At 33.8% G+C, this 25,721-nt stretch overlaps 1 long non-coding RNA gene across 1 annotated transcript; it reads left to right on the forward strand.

Annotated features, from left to right (window-relative positions):
* Positions 1 to 10,774: 10,774 nt before the first annotated feature.
* Positions 10,775 to 24,178, forward strand: LOC147655648 (uncharacterized). Its single transcript, XR_015289614.1, has 4 exons — positions 10,775 to 10,943; positions 18,761 to 22,668; positions 23,585 to 23,745; positions 23,952 to 24,178. It is a non-coding gene; the product is annotated as an uncharacterized LOC147655648 (long non-coding RNA).
* The last annotated feature ends 1,543 nt before the right edge of the window (positions 24,179 to 25,721 follow it).

Below are 25,721 nucleotides of genomic sequence, written 5' to 3' on the forward strand. Positions count from 1 at the left end.
GGAAACAACTACTTCCTCACCTTGAAACACTCCACTTGCTAGATCCTTATAAAAGAGCTGGAGTCATGTACTCCCAAAGTATTTATCATATAAAAATCAAGATGGGATATGCCTTCCCCATAGCAAATAACGTAAAGTGGTTAGTGTAGGTAGAGAACGTAAATATTTAGGCCCAGATTACAAGACGAAGTAAAGGCAGAATTGGTACATGAAAAATCAGGCAACCACAGACAATAGGTGTGCATTATCCCTGGGGCTGGTTCAGGGATTTTCTGAGCAATGACATCTAACTTGTGTCTGCTAAATGGTCTCATGTAGGACCAATGTTCAGCTCAAAATTTGGCTATTTTGAGTATGAGATAGGCAAAATCTTAAGCGACAAATGAATTTTGAGGCAAAAAGCCTGACATAAGAAACAAAATAAAAGTCGCATCACTCAGCTTGTTTTTTGCATCCCACCACAGTATAATTTGTACTGTATTAGTACATTAATATAATACTAGTCTGCTATGGAGAAAGGAGAAGCAGAAAGAAATATAAACATGGACATAAAAGGGTACTGATAACAGTGAAGAAAGGTGGTCTTTGGGGTTCATCAAGAAGAAAGAAGATGAAATTTTGGGGTTTTTTATTTGGTATTTTTTTGGTAGATACTTTTTTTTTTTCTTTCATTCCCTTTCTTCAGGAAAGCTATTAGTTTCTCTGATACACCTGTGCAAGTGTAAAAAATGTTGCTGGTCTTTTAAGGAGAAAGAAAAAATAAAATAAATTCTAGAAGAGTGAAAAATATAAGCATTATAATGGACAGTATCAATGCATTTCATAGGTAAACATTAAAAATGTACAAAGTGTCAGATATAAACATTCTATTAATTTTCATTTATATTGTCATTTAAATTTTGCTTTAATCATGCTGGTGTAGCAAGGAAGAACTGCACTGTATTATAAAAAATCCTGCCATCTGGACATCATCTAGACCCATGATTTTAATTGTCAAGAAACTGCAGTTAACATGCAAATGAAGAAAAATCAGATTTCAGAACATGTTCTAGATTCTACAAAACATGAATAGACATATAAAATAAATTCATACCAGAATGGTTTTCTGTTTGCTTGATCTTGCTTCTGGACTCTCAGATGGTTTAAAATCATTTGAGAACATAAGCTTTTGCAATACAGTTTTTTATCTACCTTGATAATAAGAGGTTTTTCTACAAGGCCTTTAAAATTTTGTTTTGGGAGAACAAACACTTTTAGCTGTAAGGAAGACAAGTTCTTCTAGCAGTTATTTTGTCTGTCCCTAGTGTTATGCTGGACAGAAATCTTTAATTTTGCTTTTGACTAGAGACTTTAAAGTGGGAAACCCCCTTTATATCACCAAAATAAAAGGTGGTGTCTATTTTTAGATACATTTTTAAGTAAAAAATCAGGAATTTAAAAAATGAAAAAAAGACATGAATTATGTGGTTGCAATAGTTTAGTAGTAGGCTGTTTTATGACAACAACCAACAGTAAATTACCTTTTAGGAATTATTTATTAATTTTCGTTGTCCTTTGGACTGGAAAGTGAGCCTGTTAAACCTGGATTTAATCAGGAGAAAGACTTTGTAGGATCCATGATCATTCACCTAAAGAAAACAGGTTACAGACAATACAGAAATTAACCTTTGGCTTTGACCTTTATTTACAGAAAGAAGATTATTCATCTGTGCAGATTTAGAACAGTAGTTCTTCATTTGTCTTCACTGTGCCTTGACCCATATATTACTTAAAGAAAAATAATGTAATTAATCTAATTTTATAAATTTTTGGAAATTTACAATTTATTTCTTCATAGCCACTTGCTTCTGTGATGAGGGAATCCAAGTAAATTTTATGATTTGATGAAATGTTTTTACATTTTCAAATCTGAGCATGCTTGTCCTAGGTTGGAGTCTGATTTTGATTATACTCCTACAATCACAGAAGTGGTTTCACAGAAGATTGTAATTTATAATGCCATAACTGAGACACATTGTCCTTCTTTGTCCTTTGCCACACGTGTTTATCAACATACTTGTTTACTGTCAATTGTGTTTTTATTGTTCCCTGTCTCATTCTCTTTTTTCTGATCATCTGATATTGACTCCTGATTCCTTGGCTCACATTCCATTTTTATTAAACTTTGTCCAGTTGAGTGCAACATACTTAGTCCTCTTTCTGGCAGATACACAAAAGCCTCATTAGTTTTCTGATTATGTATTCTGCTCCTACTAAAAGAATTTTATGCCTTATAGTAATGGAATTTAGTTATCTGGATATGACTTCCTTCTGTTCTCTATTTCTTAGTTTTGTTCTCAGATTAATGTTTGCATCCAAAAATGTTATTTTACCTTATTATGTTATGATGTTATTTACCTTTTTATTATGGCATTATTATTCTGTGGAACTGTATTTTTATAATATGGGGTTCCTTTTTTGGTCTACTTTTAATTGGTGTAAAAAAGAATAGATATTTTAGCACCTGTACCACCTGAAAACCACTGAAAACAAATACAGAAGGAGGCAGTGATGCTGCTGATTTGCAGAAGTCACCATTTTTTTTTTGCCTCTGCTTTTAGAGACTACAGAACAGAAAATATTTTACTACACTTTCCAGCCTCTTTCAATTTCTCACCTATGTGACTATGTAAGACAGTTATTTTCTTGAGCTCTTTTCACTGCCATTGCTTCTAGAAGTATCTGTTGAATCTTCAGCTTTCTTCTCTTGCTTTACTGCTGGTGTCTCAATACAAAATGACATAATAAGTTATTACATTCTTTTAATTTGACCAATATCAGTGATAGAAAGAATTAAAAAGACAGGTCATCTTTTTTTCTAACATTATCCAGGGTCAAATCTACAAATTGATCCCAACAAGCTTACATCCAGGAAAATGTGAAAGATACTCCATCTCCTCCACCCTACCCTACCGTTCTTCTCATGGCATGATTACTTTATGTAATGCTGTTGTTCCACTGATACTAATCTGATACTGTTCCTCTGATACTAATTTTGATTAGATGGTAAGCAGTTTGAAAGTTTTCCTGCTTTCTAAGCATCCCTGAAGTACATTGGTTTTCACTTCATTTTCACGGACACAAGGCTTTCTCTGCTTTTAGTAGAATTCCTCCCATCAGGCCTGGTTTGATAATTCCCACATGATCATCACTGGTTTTATGCAGTGCAATCATACTATAGATCAATGCTAAACCTGGTCATTTTGGTGGGTTTGATGGCTGGATGGTAGGGTTATTTTTGAGCCTTGTGTTTTTTTGGTACATATAATTTCCAACAAATGAATGGAAGTAAATAATCTCCAGTAGAGTATAACTGAGTGTGATTCTTTTTCGCAGTTTCGGTACTAAAAATACTTGCAATTTACTGTGAAAATTATATTTATCAATATATCAGAAAAAAATTCCATGCTCAGTGGCTGTACTGGGGGGAATGGGAGTAACTTTCTTCATAACAGTCCATGTGGTGCTTGATTTGCATTTGTGGCTAAAACAGTGTTTTTCACACACCAGTTTAAACTTTGGCTATTGCTATACAGTATATGACCTCCTCCCTGCTCTCCCTGCCACTGGATAATAGGAGGGGGATAAGCAAGTGTTTGTGAGGGGACAGGATAGATGTGAGGAGACAGGACAGCTGGCCCAAACTGACCAAAGGCCTATTCCATACCGTATGATGAACAATAAAAAATCAAGGAAAGGAGGAGTAAGGAGGGACATTTGTGGTTATGGCATTTGTCTTCCCAAGCAACGTTTGATTATGTTTGTTGAGGCCCTGCTTCCCAGGAAGTGCCTGGACATCTATACTGGATGCTTTCTGCCTGGCTTGCCTGAACAGTTTTTGCTTTACCTGATCTTTCTTACAATCCACAAACCTTCTCCTCCTCCTTCTTGTTTCTCCCCATTTGACAGAAGAGGGAAGAGAGCATGACTCAGGGTAGGTTTTGGTTGCCAGCCAAGAAGAACCTACCACAATTATTCATCCTAACCTACTTGCTTAGAAATAGGTTTAAAAATGGAGAGATATTTCCAAGACTTTTTATAAGAGACTAAAAAAATGTTTTTCATCTCTATTTTTTATCTCTGGTGCAAGAAATGAACTAAAGAACTGTATCTCAGTAAGACAGACATGACAACAAATGACTTCATGGTGGAGAGAGATTCAAACACTTGGAAGGTGCTTTCTCACCAGTATCAGGGTTAGTGCATTGTAGGAAGTGGCAGGCTTGCACATGAGGCCTAAGCATGTACATCTCCCACAGAAATAGACAGTCAGGGTACCTGCACTTGTGGATGAGGGGTTCAACTGGTAACGCATCTGGTCACCTGGGGACCTGTTCCCATAACTCTCTCTCTGTGTGTGAGGACAGGGATTAGTCTGCTAGATGTTTCTTGAACTTTCTAAGTTGCTAACATGATGGTTTATCTCTTGCATTATTGATCCTGATGTGCAATTCACTCACTGCTGTTTAATAATATCATTAATAAATCAATTAATCACCTTGTGATTTCATTTAAACCATAGTCTCTCTCTATGACAATTCACTACAGAAAGCTCACAGATAGGTGTAAAAAGTTTTCATGAATTTCTTTTTTTGCTCTGCTTTTTGCATATTAGATTTTAGTTAGTTCTTCTCTTTAGCATTTCTTCCTCTTCTGTATTGCATGCTCTAATATCTTGAACCAAAGGATCCAATCAGGCATTGAATAGTATAAAATTTATAAAATTTATATATTATGTGAGCAAATATACAACGACAAAACCCTCATGTATTTGTTCTCCTTTTTCAAGAAGGTAGGAGATTTCCTGTCAGCCACCATCTACTAAACTTAGAGAGTTTTATTGTTTTACTGATGCTGGTGCTTAATAACAATGGAGAGTACTTCTCCTTCTTCCACTGTGCACATGATAATAACTAATGATGCCTAAAGCCTACAGTGCCCCAGATAAGACATAGTTTTCCTGTTGAGCAGTCTGTTTAATTCTGCCATAGTCAAGATGTTACAATTGCTATCTTTGTTATATAAAGCACTGTGGTGAGATAACTAAGGATAAGGAGGAGGGGTGGGTTGAACAGTTAGTGTAACAGTTACTGAAAAAATTCTCACTCAGTTAATGGATATATGCATGGTAGAGCTTTGTGCAGGCTTTGAGAACTACTTATCAAATTAGGTTTTAATAACTAAGAATAAAAAAGAAACCCAAGAAGAATGCAGCAAAGCATAAGTATTACATCCAGGTAGAATCCACTACTGATGCTGACAATACAAGCTGTATTCCCATCTATGATTGGGTCTGCTCACTTCATGTTCATGTTTCAGTGTGGCCAGATGAGATGCTGATATTGCAGAAGATGGTGAGAGTGGTAGTCAGAGTGGTACAGTTTTCCTTTCCACTTCAGTTACCCCAAATATTTTATTTTTTCTTTGCATCGGTCTTTGAAGGAACGAAAATAGATTAAGGATTTTGCCTCTTGTCATTATTTTATTCATCACTTAGGCTTCCTTCTCTATGGATTTCTTTTGGTCCATTGATTTCCAATTCTTTTCTCCTTTGCTAGTAAAAGATGATCATAACGCAGTCCTTTGTGATGCTAGTGATTTTTTTTGTGTGTGTGAGAGAATGCAGATGTTTTGTCCTTCATTTCAGAAAGAAGTTTATATAAAAGGATGAAATTTGCCAAAGCCTTAAAAGTACAGACCATGATAAAAATGATTCATAAGCAACTCAGTAATATTTCAAAATGCTACACACAGAAATTAAATTAGAAGGGATCTGTCATACAAAATCGCAGAATATTCTGAGTTGTAAAGGACCTTTGTCTGACATGTCTGACACTCTTAATTGGTAAAGATTAATAGACACAATTCTGTATTAAAAAGGGGGAGAATTCACCTGGTGATGAATGGCCTAATGACTTTTTTTTTCTTTTTCTTTTTTGTATTTGCATCAATTTTGGTTATGTGGTTTTCTTTTCCTCTTTTGTGATTGAATCATACTGGAAAAAGAACTAGTCATTAATATGTTTCACAGCCTATCTCCTCTGTCTGACTCTTAGATGATGTATGAGTACATTTCTCGAAGAAAAGAAAATTATTGCAGTGAAGATTTTCTTTAATGTTCCAAACATCTTGTGATTTGAGCAATGCCAATTGACAGCAAGGCCCACATTTGTAAGGTTAGATCTTCTGTCTGCTAGCTTGGCATTTTGCAAAATGTGATATAATGTTTTCTACTTTACTCTCTTAGTCATCTAGTATGATATTTGCAAATTGCTAAATGACTTAAAAGTAATTAAAATGTAAATTGAGAGAAGTACAATCTCTTATGGGGAAAACCAGATGACTACAGGGTAAGTGGGAGGTTTATTGTCTTTAGAGATGTGATTTTTAAGAACTTTTATCAGTCAGTTCTTCTGGACAGAATAACTTTTGCAATCAGCACGAATGGCACTAAACACATCAAGTAAAAGTAACTTAGGGAAATAAACTCCATGAGTTCATTCAATCATAGTCTATATCTACAAACTTCCGCATTAAAATCATAATATGCATAATTTTCAGGTCGGTAATTTCATGGTTTATGTGGTTCACATTTGAATTAGACTACAGTCTACCAAACTGTAAAAAAATTTGTGCCAAATTGAAAAATGATTACAGAATGACTATAGTTAATTGCTTAACCCTTTAAAAATGAAAAGGGCACATACAAATTAATAAAAAAAAAAGAAAAAAACTTTTCTAATCTTAACTAATCTTAACTAAATCTTAACTAATCAGGATGCCTGCTTAAAACTCTAAATACCCTAAAATAATTAGACAATTTTAGGCTATGCCTGAATGAGAGAGTATTGTTGCACAAAAGGAATGGATGTGTAGCATGCAGTAGTTGGCATTTTAGGTTTTGGGAGGACTAGATAAAGTATGATTCAATGGGACTCCTCCAGCCAGCAAGCTGAGTGCAGGAACCATGACCCTAGGGTGCCTCTTCTGACAAGGAAGTGATCACCAGATTCAGGGCAAAATCACAATGAGATCTGAGCTAGAACTCTCTGGCAGTGACACTCTTGAGGACCTAATAACTCCATGACTACAATATTTTAGCCAGCTGCACAGGTTTCTATGGCCTAGAGAACCTTTTCTCATTCTTTCACTATCAGATATTTCTCAAGATGTACTAGAAAACCTACCAGTACACTCAGGGAACAAAGATGCTGGATGTCCCTGACAACCTCAGAGACCCTGTCAGATACTACTCGAATATATGAAAGATCTTATCTAGCATACAAGACTGCTGTCCTTGCATGGTTTTGCAATATCTGCTTGATTTTATAGCTATCATTGGGAATTTGGAGAGTGAAGGCATTGAAAATTCTGCCAAGTTTTTAATTGTGTTCATTCCACTGTTTGGTCTTCAGCTATGCAAAACTCCCAGGAGTCAGCCATAATTTAGAAAATGTTGGCTGGCATATGCTTGCTATTAGGTACAAGTGGATGCTAGTAAAATTACCTATATATCTGTTAGACATGTGTTTAAGGACCTTTCTAATTTGGAAATTCAAGGGGCTTAGAATAATTTTTATGGAAATAAAATATAGTGACACTTGTCTGGTTTTATAAGTATTTAGAAGAGCTTTTATGAATTAGTGCTTTCAAACATACCTTAACTCTGCTAATATAAAAGTTAAACTTTCCACATGATTATTGTGATATTTTTAGCAATCAAATAACCAGTCTGTGATGAGACTATCATTTAGATATTTACAGATATCTATTAGATACTTTTTTGTCTGAGAATAACAGAATTTTGTTTGGATAGCTCATCTCCACAGTTCACCTTATTGAGTGTTAAAACTTGAGAGAGAATAACTGCAACGTTGCACCCTTTTTTTTTCTTGTCAAAGAAATAGATGAATGAATTATTTTTCTGAGACTTGAGAGCTGAAAGTGACTTCATATTTGATTATTCTTAAAGTAGTTTGAGACAAATCTATGGACTTTAGCAATGAACATCAGTCTAATAGGGTATGTGTGTGTGTGCACGCCTGTAAGTTTACTTACTGTGTAAGTAAATACCCTGGAAATAAAAATAAATGTTCAAAATACAGCTATTGCCACCAGTTTTTATCCAGTTGCCTAAAGTATGAAATTCTCAAAAAATTATGCATGTATTCAGCTTTTCATTGTTTTTCTTAAACCAGCTCATGACAGAATTTTAAATAACTAAAGGCAATTTTCTGAAATGGATGTCTGGGAGGTGAGGTGAGAGTAAGGGCAGTGCACATATAACAAGTTAGCAGATATTTCCAGGTTTTCTTTCACAACATAATAATAGTAATTTATACCAGGCAGAATGAGTTTTAATTGAACATCTTTCAAGCTGCAGTACATGGAGTAGTTTAGATTAATGTTAGCAAATGTGGAGAGCTAATGCTCAGTTTCAGAGCATGCAGTAACTTTGTGTTTTATCAACATGCCAGACTGGAGCTTACAGCATATTTGGCATATTTACATATTCATAATACGCTGTTACTGTGCAGATTCTACAATGTCATATTGGCACTACATGGTGAGAAAATTGCAAAAGCAAGTTAACATTATGGCTGTTTATAATCTCCAATATTTTTCCAATTGTCTTTATTTACAGATGGCTTCTTAGGCCAACAGTTTGCACAATAACTAATCAAACTAATTTGTTGCTGGCTCAGAATGTAATGGTTTGATTAGAAAGTTTACTTTCAGATCTATATTTCCCATATATAAGCTAAATTGTAGTGTAATTTGTAATTACTTCTTTCTCCGTGCAGTTCAAGTTGGCAGAATTATGGATGAATACTCCAGAGAGAAAAGAAAAAATACTTAGGTTCAGTACTTGGAGTTTTGGAGTTATTCACTCCCACAGAAGTACTGAAACCACAGATATATGAATGGCAAGATGTTTATTCCACAGATGTAGCCTATAACTAAGCCAACCACATTTATTCTGGTTCACTTATAAAAGCAGCAGCCTCTCTGTACTGTCATTGGGTCCCCATTTTCTGTTCAAGGAAATTGGCTGTTTCAAGATCCGTGTTGTACTTAGATGTCTTGCTCACTAAGAAGGGAGTGTTGTGTTTTATTTAAATAATGTGCCAATTCCATCCTTCAATTTGTTTTCAGTCAGCACATATTGAAATGTGCTGCTGTTCTTACACTTATTTAAAAGCACGGAGAAGAAACACACATATACATATATGCATGTTTATTTGTGGTTGTATATGCATATACATACATATATATTTCACAGAGTGTTTCAAGAAAAGAAAAGGCACAAGATCAGTATCACATCTTAACCTTCAAACAAATATGTTAATTTGAATCGCAATAGGCAAGACTCCTTGATCTTGAGAAGTGCAGTGCATGGGAAAGCAATACGTGCTCATGCTCTGTTAGTTAAAGCACAACATACTCTGTTGAGTGAAAGCAATGGCCCCGGACCATGATTTGTCTCCCTTTCACTCTGTCAGAGAGTTTTGTACTTTCTTCTTCGTGTAAAGCATAAGACAAGAATATTTCCAGTGGATATCTTCTTACTGATGAATGAATGTAAAAGAAGGCACAAATGTGATTAGTGTTGATAAATCTGCATTTGAGAGGACAAACATAATTCTTGGGCTCTCCCAGAAATCACATAATTTTTACAGTATTAAAACCTACCATTATATATCCTTGCTTTACTATGTGATTTAAAGTGAACATTTCTTGGAAGAATGAATATTTAGTTACTATTTTAAAGTATTAATTGCAGAAGAATCAAATGCCTTTCTTTCAGTCAATGACTCCTGCTTTTATTTCTTTCAAGTGCAGAATATTAAGAGAAGAAAATGTTGCTGTTAATACCCTTCTGATTTCAAAATTTATGTGACATTGAATGCAATTAATCCATTTTCCCATTACTTTTCCTGAGAAAATATGCACAGGCATGAACAAGAAACAGCCTTGACTTGATAAAATAATATTTCAAACTCAGTTTATAACACTTTAAAATCATGATTCAGAATTTTAAGAAAATCTATCAAGTAGCTTAAAATTTTCGTGCCTCTGTAGCTTTTCTCTTAATATAACATTAAAGTAGCTCTGTCAGATTAAAAAAGGCAAATGTATATGTCTGATTAATTCATGCTTATTTTGATCACATCATGTTACCTCAGACCAGAACAACATAACACAAAGTGACAGAAATGCAGCTTCATCTTAAACCACACTATTCACTTACAGTCAGAAGTATGAACTTTTGGAATGAAAATCAAATTAATTGAAAGTTCATCATCCCCTTCCTTCTATAACACTCCTCTTCTTTTTTCAAAGGTAAATACAAATGTGGTGGTGTTATCTGGAAATATCTTCAAGGAACAACCAAGTCACCCTGAAGAAAAGAGTCTGGACAGAAGAAGAACAAGGGAAAATATAGGACATTACATTGCCATTTATCAAAAACCACTCTGTATGCTGCAGAAGGCTTCCTAAAGATGATTATATTAGAGTGGCTAAACCTTGCCTTTGTTTTATACTTCCAGTCATTTTTAAAATGTAGAGTTTGATAGCAATGACCATCTGTGGCATTCAAAGCCCATTAATTTTATTGCAGGTATAGGTATGTACCAATGACTTACGGAAGGTGACTGTAGACCATGTTAGGAAGATTGGCTTTTCAATTATTTTCAGATGTTTAAAGATGTGCCCTGATTAATTCCACCTTGCTGAAGCAAGTAACTTTACTATAGTCAGGTAACTGAATGCATCATAATGGAAATAAATAGCAGCACCTGCATGCTGAGCTGTCCCAAGTCATGACCTGGATATGGTTCTTTTCCCAACAAGAGGTGATGGCTCCTGGAGCAGTGAGACTCATCTCTTGGAGAGTTCAGGTAAGTGTCTAGAGTTAAGTAAATGGATATAGTACTGTCTTGTGCTTAGGCAATTAAACACTACCCAGCCTATCTCAGGACTAGTTTCAACTTTCCAGCAAGAAAAAAGCTGGCATGAACATGGCAAGCCATGGATGCTCCCATTCTTCCAAAATGGTTTGTAGTCACTTGCAAATTTTTCCTTCCTGTCTGTTTCTATCTTCATGTGTCACTGAGTCAGAGGTGTAAAAAGTTATGCAAGTATGTATATTCTTTCCTGACCTCAATTTGCAGCAGCCAATAATGTTAACACTAAAATAGGCTGCAGAGAATTGCTTTGGTACCAAGATCAGGAATCAGTGGATACCTTCTCACCAAGGAGAAAAGCTATATGCAGTGATTATTCTGTGGTATCTGAAGTAATGTGTACACTATACTGCTGTTCTGGAAGTTATTTCTCAATGGAAACATTCATTATTATCCAAGGCAAGCATTTCTCCCTGTGAGTCACAGCCTGGACATGTAACTGAAACAGGCAAAATACCTGCTCTCTCAATTGTGTCATGTAATAGATGAAAATATACAACATGTGTCACACATATAAAGTTATTGGTTTAGTAACAATCTGTTCTTAATTCTGTTGTATAGCACTTGCAAAAGGAACAATAGTGTCTAAGTAATTTTTTGTGAAATACTGGGTTCCAGATCTGAAGCAATTTATTTTGACTATTGTGAGAGCTAGAAAGTTCCATTTCTGTGTACTGCCATTAGTAGTAGGGGCAGATGTCATGCAGCAGGGAGCCAACACTGGCCTAAGGATATTTTTCAATGCTGTGGTGTCGGTGACATATTTAAATATCTAAAGGATATTCAGTCCTTTATTTCTGACATCAATTTACAAATTTGACTGTCTCTCCTTTGCACATCTGCACCTTTCCCTAATAAGTTTTTCACACCTAGATACTGCTTAAAAGTGGCCTTTTTCCTCCCTTATAATATTTACATCAGTGGGTAGCACAGAAATAAATGTTTTTTCACAGGCTTCTGATGGCATTGCCTGTCAGAAATCATGCAGGCAGACTCCTTCACTGTTTTTCATTCTTAAATATGAGTTACTGTAGGCAAATGTGTATTTATTCCAAAAGCTATGATCTCTGTGAATAACCTAGATATTCCTTAGATTTCATTAACATTCTTTGTGACTTTTTAGCAATGAATACCAGGTCACTGCTTAAGCATTAATGATTAGCTGGAAGGTACCAAAGTAAAATGCATAGCTGAAAACTATTAGCTCCAGGTTCTTTTGCAAAACAAAGCAATTTCTTTTCCTCCAAAAAAATATTCAAAGCCTCAGAAACACAACAGAATACTGAGAAACAAAGCTAGTAAGCTTAAAATATTGTTTGATATACAACTCTTAAATTTGAAAAATAATAAGGAACTCGTGCACTGTATACAAGTTTGATTAACATTCCATCCATCTTAAAAGGTCTCTCTAATGTTAGTTATTAATTCTTTTGTAACAGGTGTACATTAAATATACACTTCATAAACACCATCTGGAAAATAGTGGGTAGAAATAAAGTAAAAAACAGCTGCTATAAAAGAAACGCAATGGAAGAATGGAAGAAACATAAATTTTGCTTACAATTTGTGATTCCCCTTTTTTTTTTGTCTTTGCATCATATTCATGGGAACATGAGAACTTAGAAAACTCTCTTTGATAATGCTTCAATTGGGAAAAACCCAAGTCAGGTGAAAGGTAAGCATTCTGCTACTCTTACATGACAAAGTCAAGCCAATTGATTTCCACAAGCATCTTTCAGATAAAGTACCTCAAAATTATCCATGCTGAAATATAAAATAAGGAGATGGCATTCACAGGAACAGATTCAGTGGAATATATAAAGACAACAGGCCAAAATAAATGCTACTGTACCAACCTGCTCACAACATGTACATGAATTTCCCAATAACCCAGAAGGTAGGTTCAGATTTACACTGCAAATACTTTTCCTTTAGCCCTGACTGAATAAAAAGAAGAGTTTTTAATGTCTTTAAATTTACCTGATGCTTTTTTTTTGTTGGTGGTGTTTTTTTTGGTTTTGTTTTGTTTTGTTTTTTTCCTTTATAGGTATACCCCACCATTATCACTTATCCTTTTCATCTGTTTTGGTTATAGAAACATGCCCAGGGTCATTCGACTATATCTAAGAGATAAAATAGAAAATCATAAGATACAACTGTTAATAATGTTTTACCATATCTAAAAAACAATATGAATTATTAGTAATGACATATCTACCAAATACTATTTCTCTAAACAGTTTGGAGGAAACCAAAAAATGTCTTTTTCCTTCAAATCTTATTTTTATTATAAGAGGAGATTGGCTACCACATGTGAGAGGACAAATATCTTTTGTCATATGTAAATCTGATCCAGCAGAGCATAGAAAGTAGTCATGTGACTTGATGACCAGATGTACATTGACTGAGCTTCTATGTGCAAATGTAATATCTGGTACTTCTTTACAATTTATGCTCCATTTTAAAAGTTAAACAAGGCAGATAAGCAATACTGACATCCTGTATATTTAGGAGGTTTGACTGAGACACAAAAAATATTGTGCATCTTCATTACATATTTTTCTCCTAAACTTAATTTCTAATAGTTTTTGAGTTATATAGACAAAAATTAGGTTGCAAAATATTTTTGAATCTTCCTTGAAGTTTTGAGAATTAAATATTTCTGTGAAAGCAGAAAAAGGAACATTCACTCTGCATCATGTGGTCATAAGAGGAACGTCCTCTAAATTATCCTTCAGATTAATTAGATACATTTCCCTAGCTTCACTCTAATTCTTTATTAAGACATGATTTTCAGTCCAAAATGGTTATATATGTCCATAACTGGCCAGTTTTTAAATATGTATAGCATAGACTACAATCATTTAAGTAATTTCTCTTGTATTTTTTTATAAGAAAGAACTATAATTTCTTGGCAAATAATACAAGCAGCCACTATTACAGGTCTTCTAATAGTAATGTTTACATCTGTCTTGCACATTAGGTTATTTAACTTTGATGCACATATAAAAAACTCTTAACACAAACTTGATGTTAATTTTGACTTATTTAGGAATTGTGGGGTTTTTTTGTGTTTTGTTTTTTAATGAAAATATTAACAGAATTGTAGAGGTAGCGCTTGAAGATGACTAAAGGATATTTTGTGCATTTATAATGGCTCCAACAACAGGTGAAATTAGGTAGGTGTCAGTATTTACCATATTACTATCTAGTAATTAAGCAGAACACGTGGAAATGTTTGCCAATACAGTGAACCAGGTGATACCAAGTCATTTTATGTAGGAGATAGATCTAATAGTCTCATGGGTAAAGAGTAACACTGTAAATAGGCAGTTATCAAATCAAGCTTTACTATATACTCAGATATAACTTAACAACTGTCTTGGAAGATCTGTGAGGCTGATCAAGTTGGACATCTATGGTTATTTTAACCGTTTGGTTTTTCTTTTTTTGCTTTTGTAGTATAGACAACATTAGATTTAATTTTTAAAGTAATCAGTTCTAAAAAAAAATCCATTGCAATATCTATTTGTATATATAGTGCCCAAATATGATTCGTAGTATCTGTTTTGAGTATCTCCTGCTGGATAAGCAGCATGGGAGACACTGAGAAAGTAAGAAACCCAAACAAGTGACAAAAATTCCTATGATCCCTCTGGTGATAAGCAAGCAGACACACAGGCAGGACTCAAGGGTGTTAGTGAGAAAGATATTTGTCATAGGCCCTTAAGTTCTAAACCAAGAGCCAGACTGGAGGAGAGACAGTCCTTTAATGACAGAAAGGTCTGGGAGGTTGCTTTTCACATACATTTTTATCACCCACCTTAGCAAGTCTGTTCAGCTGAAAAAAAGCTTCAGTTATGTTTCTGTCTTTTATTAAAGCTTATCTTTAGAGTGTGTAAGCTTTTCATGTGGCTTCTGTTATATTTGCTTTAAGTAATGTTAGACTTACCTAGAAGCTCTGGCTGACTCAAGGTCTTATTAGAGATACATTTAACACATTTTTTTCCAGTTCAGAAATTGATGAAAAAAATCCACTTGGACATGCTTTCCTGACTTATATGCTATGGTTTTATAGACATGGACTTCTGTGACCAAGTTGTGATTACCTGCCTTAGTTTAAATAAAAAATTATAGTGCTGTTGGAAGTGTTTGGAATAGTTATTTGTGAAAAAATACAACAGATCCTCTGACATTGTGTCAAGTGTTGCTGAAAAGAAAATTTGAAAATCAAAATATTTAACTCCAAATGAACTACTTCTTTATTCACTTCAAAGAAAGTGTTCAAGACTACATTTACACATATCAAAAAATGAAGCAAAACCAATCTTTTGTCTGAGCTTGATCAGCTGTTTGATGCCAAATGCTGAATTTTTAATTTTTGGTTACTGAACTTGCAAATCAGTGTCTCAGTTGTAAGAGGTAAATATTCATACTTTTATGAATATTTACATACTTTTATAAGGATGTGGCTACTTGGAAATATCTTTTGTTTAATTTTGTGGAAAGTTGGGTTTCTCTTGAAAAATCATAAGAAACAACAGATTCTGAAATGCCTAGTTACACATCAGATTTTCATAGTTTTCCAGATTGCCAGAATTAAAGGATTTCTGAAATGAGCATTTTTGCTCTCACTTTTTGTGCCCTAGTCACAAGGAAAACAGGCAAAGATTTTGCAAGAATTCTGATTCCATGCACACTGCTAATATTTTTTTGTTCTTAAAGATTTCAGAAGCAGACTATTTATTTTATTCCAGATGGGTTTTTGTCATTGGTCAGAGTCCAAATATTTTAACATGGGAACGTGTAAATATATTTACATGTGTATGCATGTAAATCCATAGTTTGAAAGCATTTGAATTTCCCCAAAGTTTTCTTCACTGGCAATCATTAGTTTAATATTCTACTCCAATGAAGTCATCTTAAAAATTTACCCTTATTATAGCTCCCATTGTCCTCTTGTAAAATGTGAAGCCTTTTAAAGATTTTTTTTTAAAGTTAAAGGTTTTTTAATGTTTTCTCCGTTCTCACTGGTAATGTGTCCCTCATACTTCCTTCTCTTCAAGGAAAGTCAGTTTCCTCTCTACGGCTACTACAAGAGACTCAAAATTACATAGTAATTATTTTACATCCAGTAAAGCTTAAGCCATGTGTTGCAAGCTATTTTTATCCTCAGTGGTGGTAGAGAGGATTTGACCAACAGTTTGCTATCCACCTGCCCATGAAATACAGAACTCACTGCATTTCTGTGAACAAAAATATACCAGATCACCAAGAACCCTGCTCATAAACTATCTTCATGACTTTGGAGTTTTGTACAATTAAGGTGTCAGTTGATATTCACAATGGTAGTACACAGCCCTGCAACAACTTAAGAAATGAATGTGCTCTATCAATGAAACAGAAATTAATTAATTATGGGTTCTGGTTTGCTACAGAAAGTGTGAATAACTGTATTGATACCAAACCCACTGGTCTGTATTTACACAGTACACCTGAAGACTGCTTGCCACAGTAGAAACAAACAAAATTAAAGGGTTTGGGGACAGCCTCAATCACAGAAGAATAGCTCTAGCTACCAGATAATCATTTTAATGGGTGACTTGATGTGAAAAGCAACACTTAAGTTTCCAACTTACTGTGAATCAAGTGACATACTGCATAAAATAAATATGCAACGGAGATAAGAAGTATATTTAACTTTATGTGGGCATGTATGGCTCATTGAATGCTTTCACACTTTTCATGTGATTTCTTTGAAAAAGCTATGAAATAGAGTATACCAGGGAAAACCTTTTTATAATAAAGTATAAAATAATTGCTGATGGATAGTGACAACCAGATACTAAAATGAAACTTGAAAACTGATTTCACCATTAAAAAAAAAAGAGATCTATGTCTTAAGAAAAATAGTTACATTCCTTAGTGCTATTATAAGTCATAAAAAGAATAAGTTTATTAATCTTACATAGCAAAGACATGAATGAGCAAAGCTATTATTGTACCAAGCATTTTCTACCTAATATTTCATCAGTATCAAGGTGACTTTATCCAGGAAAATCTAGCATAATATTTTACCTACAACTAAAAAATGGACACAGAATCTTGAACACTTTATGTACCAAAACCAACTGCATATTATTTTTCTGACTTAAATGAACATAAAAACACATCTTTACTCATAAACCACTTTTTAGTGTAATACTCTAACACTCCCCTTGAAAATTGCTTTCAGGTTGCAGTCACAACACTGTTGGTTTTTTGACCATGATATTTTCTGGCTAGCGTGATAAGACACCTTTACAGTCTCATAAACAGCAGGTATAAAGACAATTTATGATGTGGGACTTTTGGAAAACTTTGATAGCAAACATTTTTGGTTTGTTTATTTCTAACATTAAACCAATATATCCTAAAATAGGAATCTGATTCACTACAGCATAACCAATGCTTCTTATATTAGGGGCTACTTTCACTATTCTAGTATCAACCCTGTCTTTTTGTTTGTTTCTTAGTAGATAAAAATTATAATATATTTCTTAGTATATATACCTAAAATTTAGATATATACATATATATTTACCCTTTATTTGTTTCTTAGTATAAGTCATAATCAGTAACACTTCCACTGTTCTTTGAATCTCGAAAATTCTTCTATTTTTGTTTGCACAGGCCAAAAGAGAAGCCTTTTTGGTACATTTGAAGCACTTTTGTCATGTTATTTTTGAAAAAGGAGCACATCATTTTCAGAAAGCATTCAGTGTCGGGTGCATGCAATGGAACAAACTTTTGCATTTCTGATTTTAAATGTTTTACTGCATATTTTTGATGGTATCTTATAAAACTTTTATTTAGGATAAGATTTGGGATTTCAGCTATTTCAGTTCACCTGTTCTCTTTGTTCCCACACGCTCTCCAGAGATCAATTCAAATACTTTGTTGAAGAGAATAATGCTTTTACTTTGATTAAGTGCTCTCATTTATATAGAGTTTTTTTATTTAAGGTGAAATTTTCTTGGTTGCAGAATACTTCCTTAGTAGCTTAAGCCTTCCTCTCAGAAAATCTTTTAGACCTTGAGGTTGCATGATCTCCTTGTGAAAATGGATTCTCATTTTCTATTACAATAAATGCTTTAATCCTTGGTATTTAAAAGAAAACCTTGAATGAGTACCAGCACAACAGTGACATATCCAAGGAAATGGCTTTCTTACTGAACTGGCTGTATCTTTTGAATCAGAATTTTTTTTTTAGTATTTGACTGAGTTATTGCATAAACTCGAATTATTTGTCAGTTGTGTCTGTAATTCAGGTTTAATTTCTAACTTTAAAAACAGGTGAGCAAGGAAGAATGAAGCATAAATTGGTGAAGTTTCCTAGAAAATATGATGATGTCTGTGTATCCTGGGGCCATCAATTTTTATTTAATCTTTCTTATTTGTATTAATAAGTCTTCAATTAATTAATATTTCAATTACACTAATAAACTACAGGCTTTACATCTGGTATTTCTTTTAAACTGATAAAGGGATTTTGGTTGTAACAAAAACTACTCAAATATCTTGACATCAGATGTCTAGATGTTTCTTAATACACCTTACTGGTTTGTTATTTGTATTTAGGTAATGAAGTACTTTGAAGTAGGAATACCAGTTTGTTTTAGCTCAGTTAAGGGGGAAACTAGATACCAAAATAGGTAACAGAACTTCAGAATCATAGAATCACAAAAGTTTTTTTGTTTTTGTTTTAACAGCCATAAAGATCATCTAATTCCAGCCATGACAGGAACACCTACTAAATCTACTAAATCAGATTGCTCAAAGCACCATCCAACCTGGCCTTGAACACTTCCAGGAATGGGGCATCCATAACTTCTCTGGACAACCTGTTCCAGTGCCTCAGCACCTCACAGTGAAGAATATTTTTCTAATAACTACTCTAAATCTATCCTCTTTCAGTTTAAAGCCATAAACCCTTTTCCTGTCACTACTCACAATTGTAAAATGTGCCTCTCCAGCTTTCCTTGCAGGCCCTCTTTAGGTACAGGAATGCTGCTGTGTATAACTTCAAAGGAATTAGAGAAAATCAGAAACGGAGATACTTTTGTGCCATAGCAGACACCAAACTGAACACAGAGTTGAGTTAAAACTCTAGTTAATATCCACAGATTCACATGACCCTGTTTTAGACTTCAGGTCAATCTTTGTGACCCATCTAACAACAACACAGTACTAAGAAGATTGAATTTCTGTTGAAATAAAAGCATGAAAGAATAAATAGAGGGAAATAATATATTTATAATTATTTTCTAGGCATACTTTTACCATGCTCACTTCTTTTTGAGAATTTCTCTGAATCAGGAAAGGAAGTATAGCAAAAATTTATTCTGGAAATTGTCTCAAGCAATTGAGATGTCCATGAAAGTCTCTCATGTCAACTAGCTAGATAGGAAACACTCATTATCTGATATTCAGTTATAGATTCTTTCAAGTCCAGTGTAGCACTCATTAATTACCTGCATAAATATATATTATTGTGTGTTTAGATCAGATTGCAAAGAGTAATATTTGTTATATAATATTTTCCATTAGACCTATGTACTCATAAGAATTTACAGCGAGGTTAAACTTTTTTTTGGTATTGTGTTCTAAATAGTTTCACTTAGAGAATTAGGGTGGAGTTTCTTTTCTTTCAAAAAACACAGTTTAAATGCATATTGCTTGTGAAATATCTAAGAGAAAAGGGAAATTCCTTTAAAAATAACTGTAGTAATGATTCTTGCCACAATTTTTTTTTTCTCTTTAACCCATATCATATTCATAAGATTAGTGGAAGAACCTGAAAATAGAAATGCCTAGATCTGTGTCCTGGATATTATGAAATTCAAGCAGTTTTACATGAACTTTGTGGCATCTGGTGGTGTGATCAAAACTTGTTTAGTATTCTACTATTTAACTTAAGGCTACCCGAGATACTTAATTTTTCTGAATTAAATCAAGCTCTGGGAATAACATCCTAGATGGAAATAATAGCTGAGAACTTGGCTAAAGTTAAGAAGAATTAAAAGAAAGTGCACAATTAATTCTTCATCTAGAATTTGTTGCTCTATTTAGATAAAAGGTCACTTTATCTACTCACTGCCAGGAAAACTTAAGCCAAATTTCTGCTGTAATTGCAGTTTCATGGTCTGAAAATGGTATCACTGAGACCAAGATTTTAGAAATTAGAGAAATGAATTTGACATTCATGTGGCAAGGAGATCTTTCTGCTGTACTGGAAAATCTTTTTTTTTTTTTAAAGAAGAATAAAAGATAGCAAAAGGGCCCCTGGGCACAGGCTCACCCTCAGCTGATGATTAGGAAGTGAGTCAGTTAATGCACCATCAGCTATAGGGAGTGTTCTTGCTGTTTCCACTGAAGTGAGTAGGCCTAATTCTGGTGGGAATAAAATGCTGAACTAGAGAGATATTTGGTCTGATTTTTTATGGTGGCCCTGGTATTTCATAAAAACCCTTTTCCATTCAGCTCTATAAGATAGTTTTAAAGGGTCATTTGTTAACTGTCTGCAAACATATAAGGCACTTGAACCATTGGAGTTCCAATTCCATGCAGAAGCATTAAACCTTACTAGAGGCTTTTAAAATAATTAATAGTCTGAGTAAGTTCATTATCATTTAAGATCTATTTTAGCTACACATATTAATATTCTGTTTTTGTTGCAAGGCTATTTAGATACTGCCATTCATTGATAATAAGTCATTTATTCCTCATTAACTGTTAGGATGGATGTAGATACTCATTATAGCAAGACAACAGACTCATTTAACAGCACACAGTACTTGATTATACACAGGAACACTGACTGGAATGCAAATTTCCTTCTACATAAGTCTCATCTTGTTTGCTATTCTCACCATGAGATAAAGTATCTTATCTGCTGTACTTTTTTTCTTTTTTAGTATCTGTCTTAAATGGCAAGGAGGAACATAGTAAAGATTTGTGATAATCTCAATTTAGGTAAATATTGGCACAAGAAATAAATGTTTCCTCATATAAACTGCTGTTCAGTTTTAAAAATGTTCTGTGAATTCATGTGTCCTCGCTTGACAGTTCTAAAATCAGTCCAATCTTAAAATAGGTGAGATTCATATTTTGAAAATGAAAGGCTTTAACAAATACTCATTACACTCATCCTGGACGCCAGCTTTTGTTTTCTCCTGAAATACCAATACTCTGTGTCTCAGATACAGAAATCAAAGGCCAAACTCTCCCTGTCAGACAGAAATAAATTATACTCTCTGTCATTTTCTGCCCTACATTTAGTGTGATGAAAGTGATATCTTCTTTTTTTCTGCATATCTGTATTTTCTTTGCTTTTTCTATTTAGTTTTACCTTTTTACATTTATTGAAAATCACTTTGGTACATTGCAGAAGGATTGCAGTCATCCTTCTGTTATTGGTAAATAGCATGGCACATCTATGACCAGGGCTTTGTACAGGCCTTTTAGTCATGTAATACAATTAAAGCTCAGGGACAAACTGAGGCTTTGTGTGATAGCTAAGTCAGGCCTATTGCTCTATCTCATGAAAAGAGCTATGACTCAGTAATACAACTGCATTTTTTTATGCAAACAATATAAGATTGCATTGTTTTCCCATGGCCTTACTCAAGGTTTCACTCCTGCAAATATATATATGCACACATTTTGCAAGGGATAGGTATTCCCAGGTAGGGTACATAGGAACTTTTCTATATGGTCAAAGATATTTGCTCTTTTTGAAGGTAAATAGTTCTGTTCTTCAAACAGAGGCTCCACATATTCCATCTTTAAATACGGAGGATAGGTAACAAAACTGTACAAAGCAGCTTAAAAACTAGAAGGAGAATAGAGTTATGTTTTAAAGAAGAAAAAAAAACAAAACTCTGTCAAGTCAGTTGTCCCAGTTTTTCTGTTTGGCTGGTGGAAGACCTTGCAGAGAAGTTACCAGCTGCCTAGAGCAATAGTTCTTTCCCACTCTGAACTGAGAAAATTGCATTAGTCTTTGTCACCAATTAACATTTCACATGCAGAAATTCGAGGTTTTAGTGCGGGTAAGGTCTTTTAATATTTCTTTCTGCATACTGAGGTGACTCCATTGAATCTGGCATTGCTTTATATGCAGATGCAGACAATGGGATATCTACATATGTTGCATTTTTATGTAATGTCGCATATACATCATATGTGTATAGTTGCATAAGACATATCTATACATGATTGTGGAGATAGAACTGACTGGGGCTGATAATGAATCGAGCCTGTAGGCAGGACATTAACAAGCCTGTTCATATAAGGTTATGCTTCCAGAATGTTCTTAGTTCTGTCCCTTGACTGGTTGTCATTTGTTGCATTATTTTTATTATTTGTAATCTCAGTCTGTGATTGGAACCCTGCCTTCAGATCCACCCTCAGATCTTCTGTATATATACTGTTATATCCACTCTTTTTCGCCTTTTGTCATTGACCCTGTGCTGTGTGTTTGCCTTATGCTGTTTGTTTTTTTGCCATTAAAGCAGGTTTTGGGTCACCATTCTTGGTCAACCATGCCCATCCTGTTTATTTGCCACACCATGCCCGGCTGGGCCAGGTCCGAGGTCACGAAGCCGAAACACGACACATGGCAAGTTAAACAAGAAGTTATTCAGCAAATATCTTTTACCTTTTCTTTCACCTTTGGGATTTAGCAAAGTCAAATCATCTAGATTTTAAGAACAAAATTCCCAAATGAACATTCTGCAAAGAAGACTTAGGAAGAAATCTGTGTGGTCAAAGCATAATTTTATTCTGCAGAATAGCTATGCTGGAAAAAGTTTGGCTAGCCTTATTGGAAACCTTTGAACAGGAAGAAGACAAGACATTCAGTATCTTGCAGGACTCAACTGTTCAAAGGTCTATGAAAAAAAGCCAGTGCAGAATATTTTGTTTATAGGAAGTAATACTGAAATCTCCAAGTGCTCCTAATTTCTACCAGATGAAACCAGTTTTCCTGATCATATACTTTCAAAGGGAAACTACATTAAAGACTTTTTCCATCAACATTTGGATTTTCTATTCTCTTGCACTTCCTTTCACATCCTTAGAAGTTTTTGTTTTATAATGGAAAAATATATTTTGAAAATTCTGCTACTGAGAAAAATGTGAAATTAATGCATCTGTGAATAGATAATATAAAAGACTACAAATATTTTTGAATCAGGCATAGGAGAGCAAGAAAGAGACAACACTCTAATATGTCATAGATTCCATGGCCTGAACATTTTTTTATACTGTGCTTCCAGAATGATGCAAATTCATGTTTTATTACGTTAATTCACTTGACAATTTAGATGCTAAAAAAAGATTAAAAATTCTAATATTTAAAAATCCTTCTAGTTAGCAAATTACTACAAATGTAATTTATTAAGTGGACCAGAAAACTGAAATTCATGTTATTCCATGAATCTCCCCAAGAAATATAGGAAACTATGTTTCATTATCCTAGGAAGCCATACTGAAACTTTCAATAAAGCAACTGCTATTTATACTTCTCTTTAAAGTGCACAGTTTAATTGGCAAAATGTCAAGGCTGACTCAATCAGATTGATGGCATGATCAGTGACAACATTCTTCAAGTATTCTGATTCACATTAGAAATTGAAGACATATGTTGTGGGAGAAGATGCCTTAACAATGAAAATATTGCTGGTTCAGACAGATGGTAAGTTTTTTAGTAAGAAAAATGAGAGCAAGAATATGACAGCTGAATAAAAGTTAAAACCTATTAAAACTGACAAGGTTAAAGATTGCATGGGACAAGAAGGAGGTAGATTTCAAAATAACTGTTAAAAATAATACTTTATAAAAGAAAAGTTTTCTCTCCATAATGATCTTCATCACGAAAAACATTTGCATTTTTTTTCCTAGATGCATAACTGGTATGAAACAGGCACTGTTGGGGAAAAAAAAGAGTCCCTGAATTTCATTCAAGGTGTGCCTCCTTTTAGCTTGCACATCAATACTGCTTTATGTTCCTGGACTCTTTATTCAGAAGTACTCATTCAAGGCCAGACTGTGTAGCCTGTATTCACATGAGTGAACATGTAAGTTCTTCTGCTATAGCCAATAAATTTAATTGCTTATTTATAGATTGGCAACACTGTATGGGATTCTCTGCTTCTTTCCAGTTCCAGACAGTGACTTTAAATCTTTGGCCATTATTTCATTTCAGCTCCCTTTTTTTTATTTATTAATTTATTTATTTTTTATTTTAGATGGTAAGTGTTCTTATTTTATCTTCTAGTTAAGATTATATGTCTTTATGTCTATACTTGGTTAGGTAGACTTAGATTTGGTGCTAGGCGTCAATAACACTTTTTAAATAATTCAAATAAGAACGTTTAAAAGAAAAATATGAACCTGAAATGTAAAACGTTAAAATTGCAACCATTTAAGAAAGCCCACCTCTAAATGCCAGATTCAAATCACAATTTATAAATTAAACAGCTTTGTCAGTGTTAGAAAATCTCATATAAAAGAAAAAAAGGATACAGAAATAGCATAAATACTCTGACTTGAAATAAAATGGTATTATTTGTATGAAGACTAGTTTGAACGTATCAGTCATTTTATTTACTTTGCATCATGGTACTTTTTCTGCTGACAAGAAAAAAATCTCCTCAATCAAACATTAAAAACATTACTTTATTTATGGCCATGCAGGCTCAAAATTATTCATCCTAAAATCACACTGAATCTTAGTAAAACCTTTAAAAAATACATTAAATTTAGGAGATGCTGGTTGTCCAACATTAAAGATCCAAAATGCTAGTATTCCAGATTAGACAATATTTTCTTAGAACTGTAATGCTGATCCAGACTTCTAAACAGGTCCCATTAGTTCACTGACATTTATATCAGGCTTTTATTTTCTCCTGTAAATACTTTCTTTTACCAAATAACTACCAATACTTGATATTATCTTTATTAGGTGAGTGTCATTAAAAAGACAGAGAAAGTTGCAAGATATTTATTATAAAGAATTTTATTTTCTGCCTAGCACTAAGCAAAATTTCATTAAAGGTACATGCTGGATGGCACTGCTGCTTTACTGTGTATTGATTAAAAGCCTCTTTTAATAATTCTTATAATAGAAATAATACACATGTACCCAGTTGTGGCATACTCAGAGGAATTTAGGACAAATCTATACATCATCATCTCAATTCTTATTTACAGTTTTACATATACAATATTTTGGAGTGTTTAAACATGAAAAAGACAATTCTCCCTCTGTAGTATTTTGTAGAAAAATGTCATATGCCAACCCTTTTTAATTATGTTGCCTATTACCTTTTACATTAAGGGAACAATATGCAGATGTATTATCCAGGCTTACATGGATGCCTGGTATCAGAGCAGAAGAGAACTGAGAAAAGTCTTGAAATCTGCTTTGCTATTCAGCACTTTTTCATGACAGAATCTTATTTCAGATGGTGTGTTAAGGACAGATGATCCAGCATGTAGGGGTAACCTAAATAATGTCACCTAAAAATATTATTTCCACTTTAATTGGTGATTATGAAAGATAAGAATATGCATTATTTCTCAGTCAACCATAAATTCAGCAGAATTCAGCATGAAAAATAACATCTATATTCTATAAAAGAACAGTTAAAACTATGTAAGGAAATCAGT

This window comes from Cyanistes caeruleus, chromosome 1, assembly GCF_971803275.1.
Source record: "Cyanistes caeruleus chromosome 1, bCyaCae1.hap1.1, whole genome shotgun sequence".
In the NCBI taxonomy this organism is placed as follows: domain Eukaryota; kingdom Metazoa; phylum Chordata; class Aves; order Passeriformes; family Paridae; genus Cyanistes; species Cyanistes caeruleus.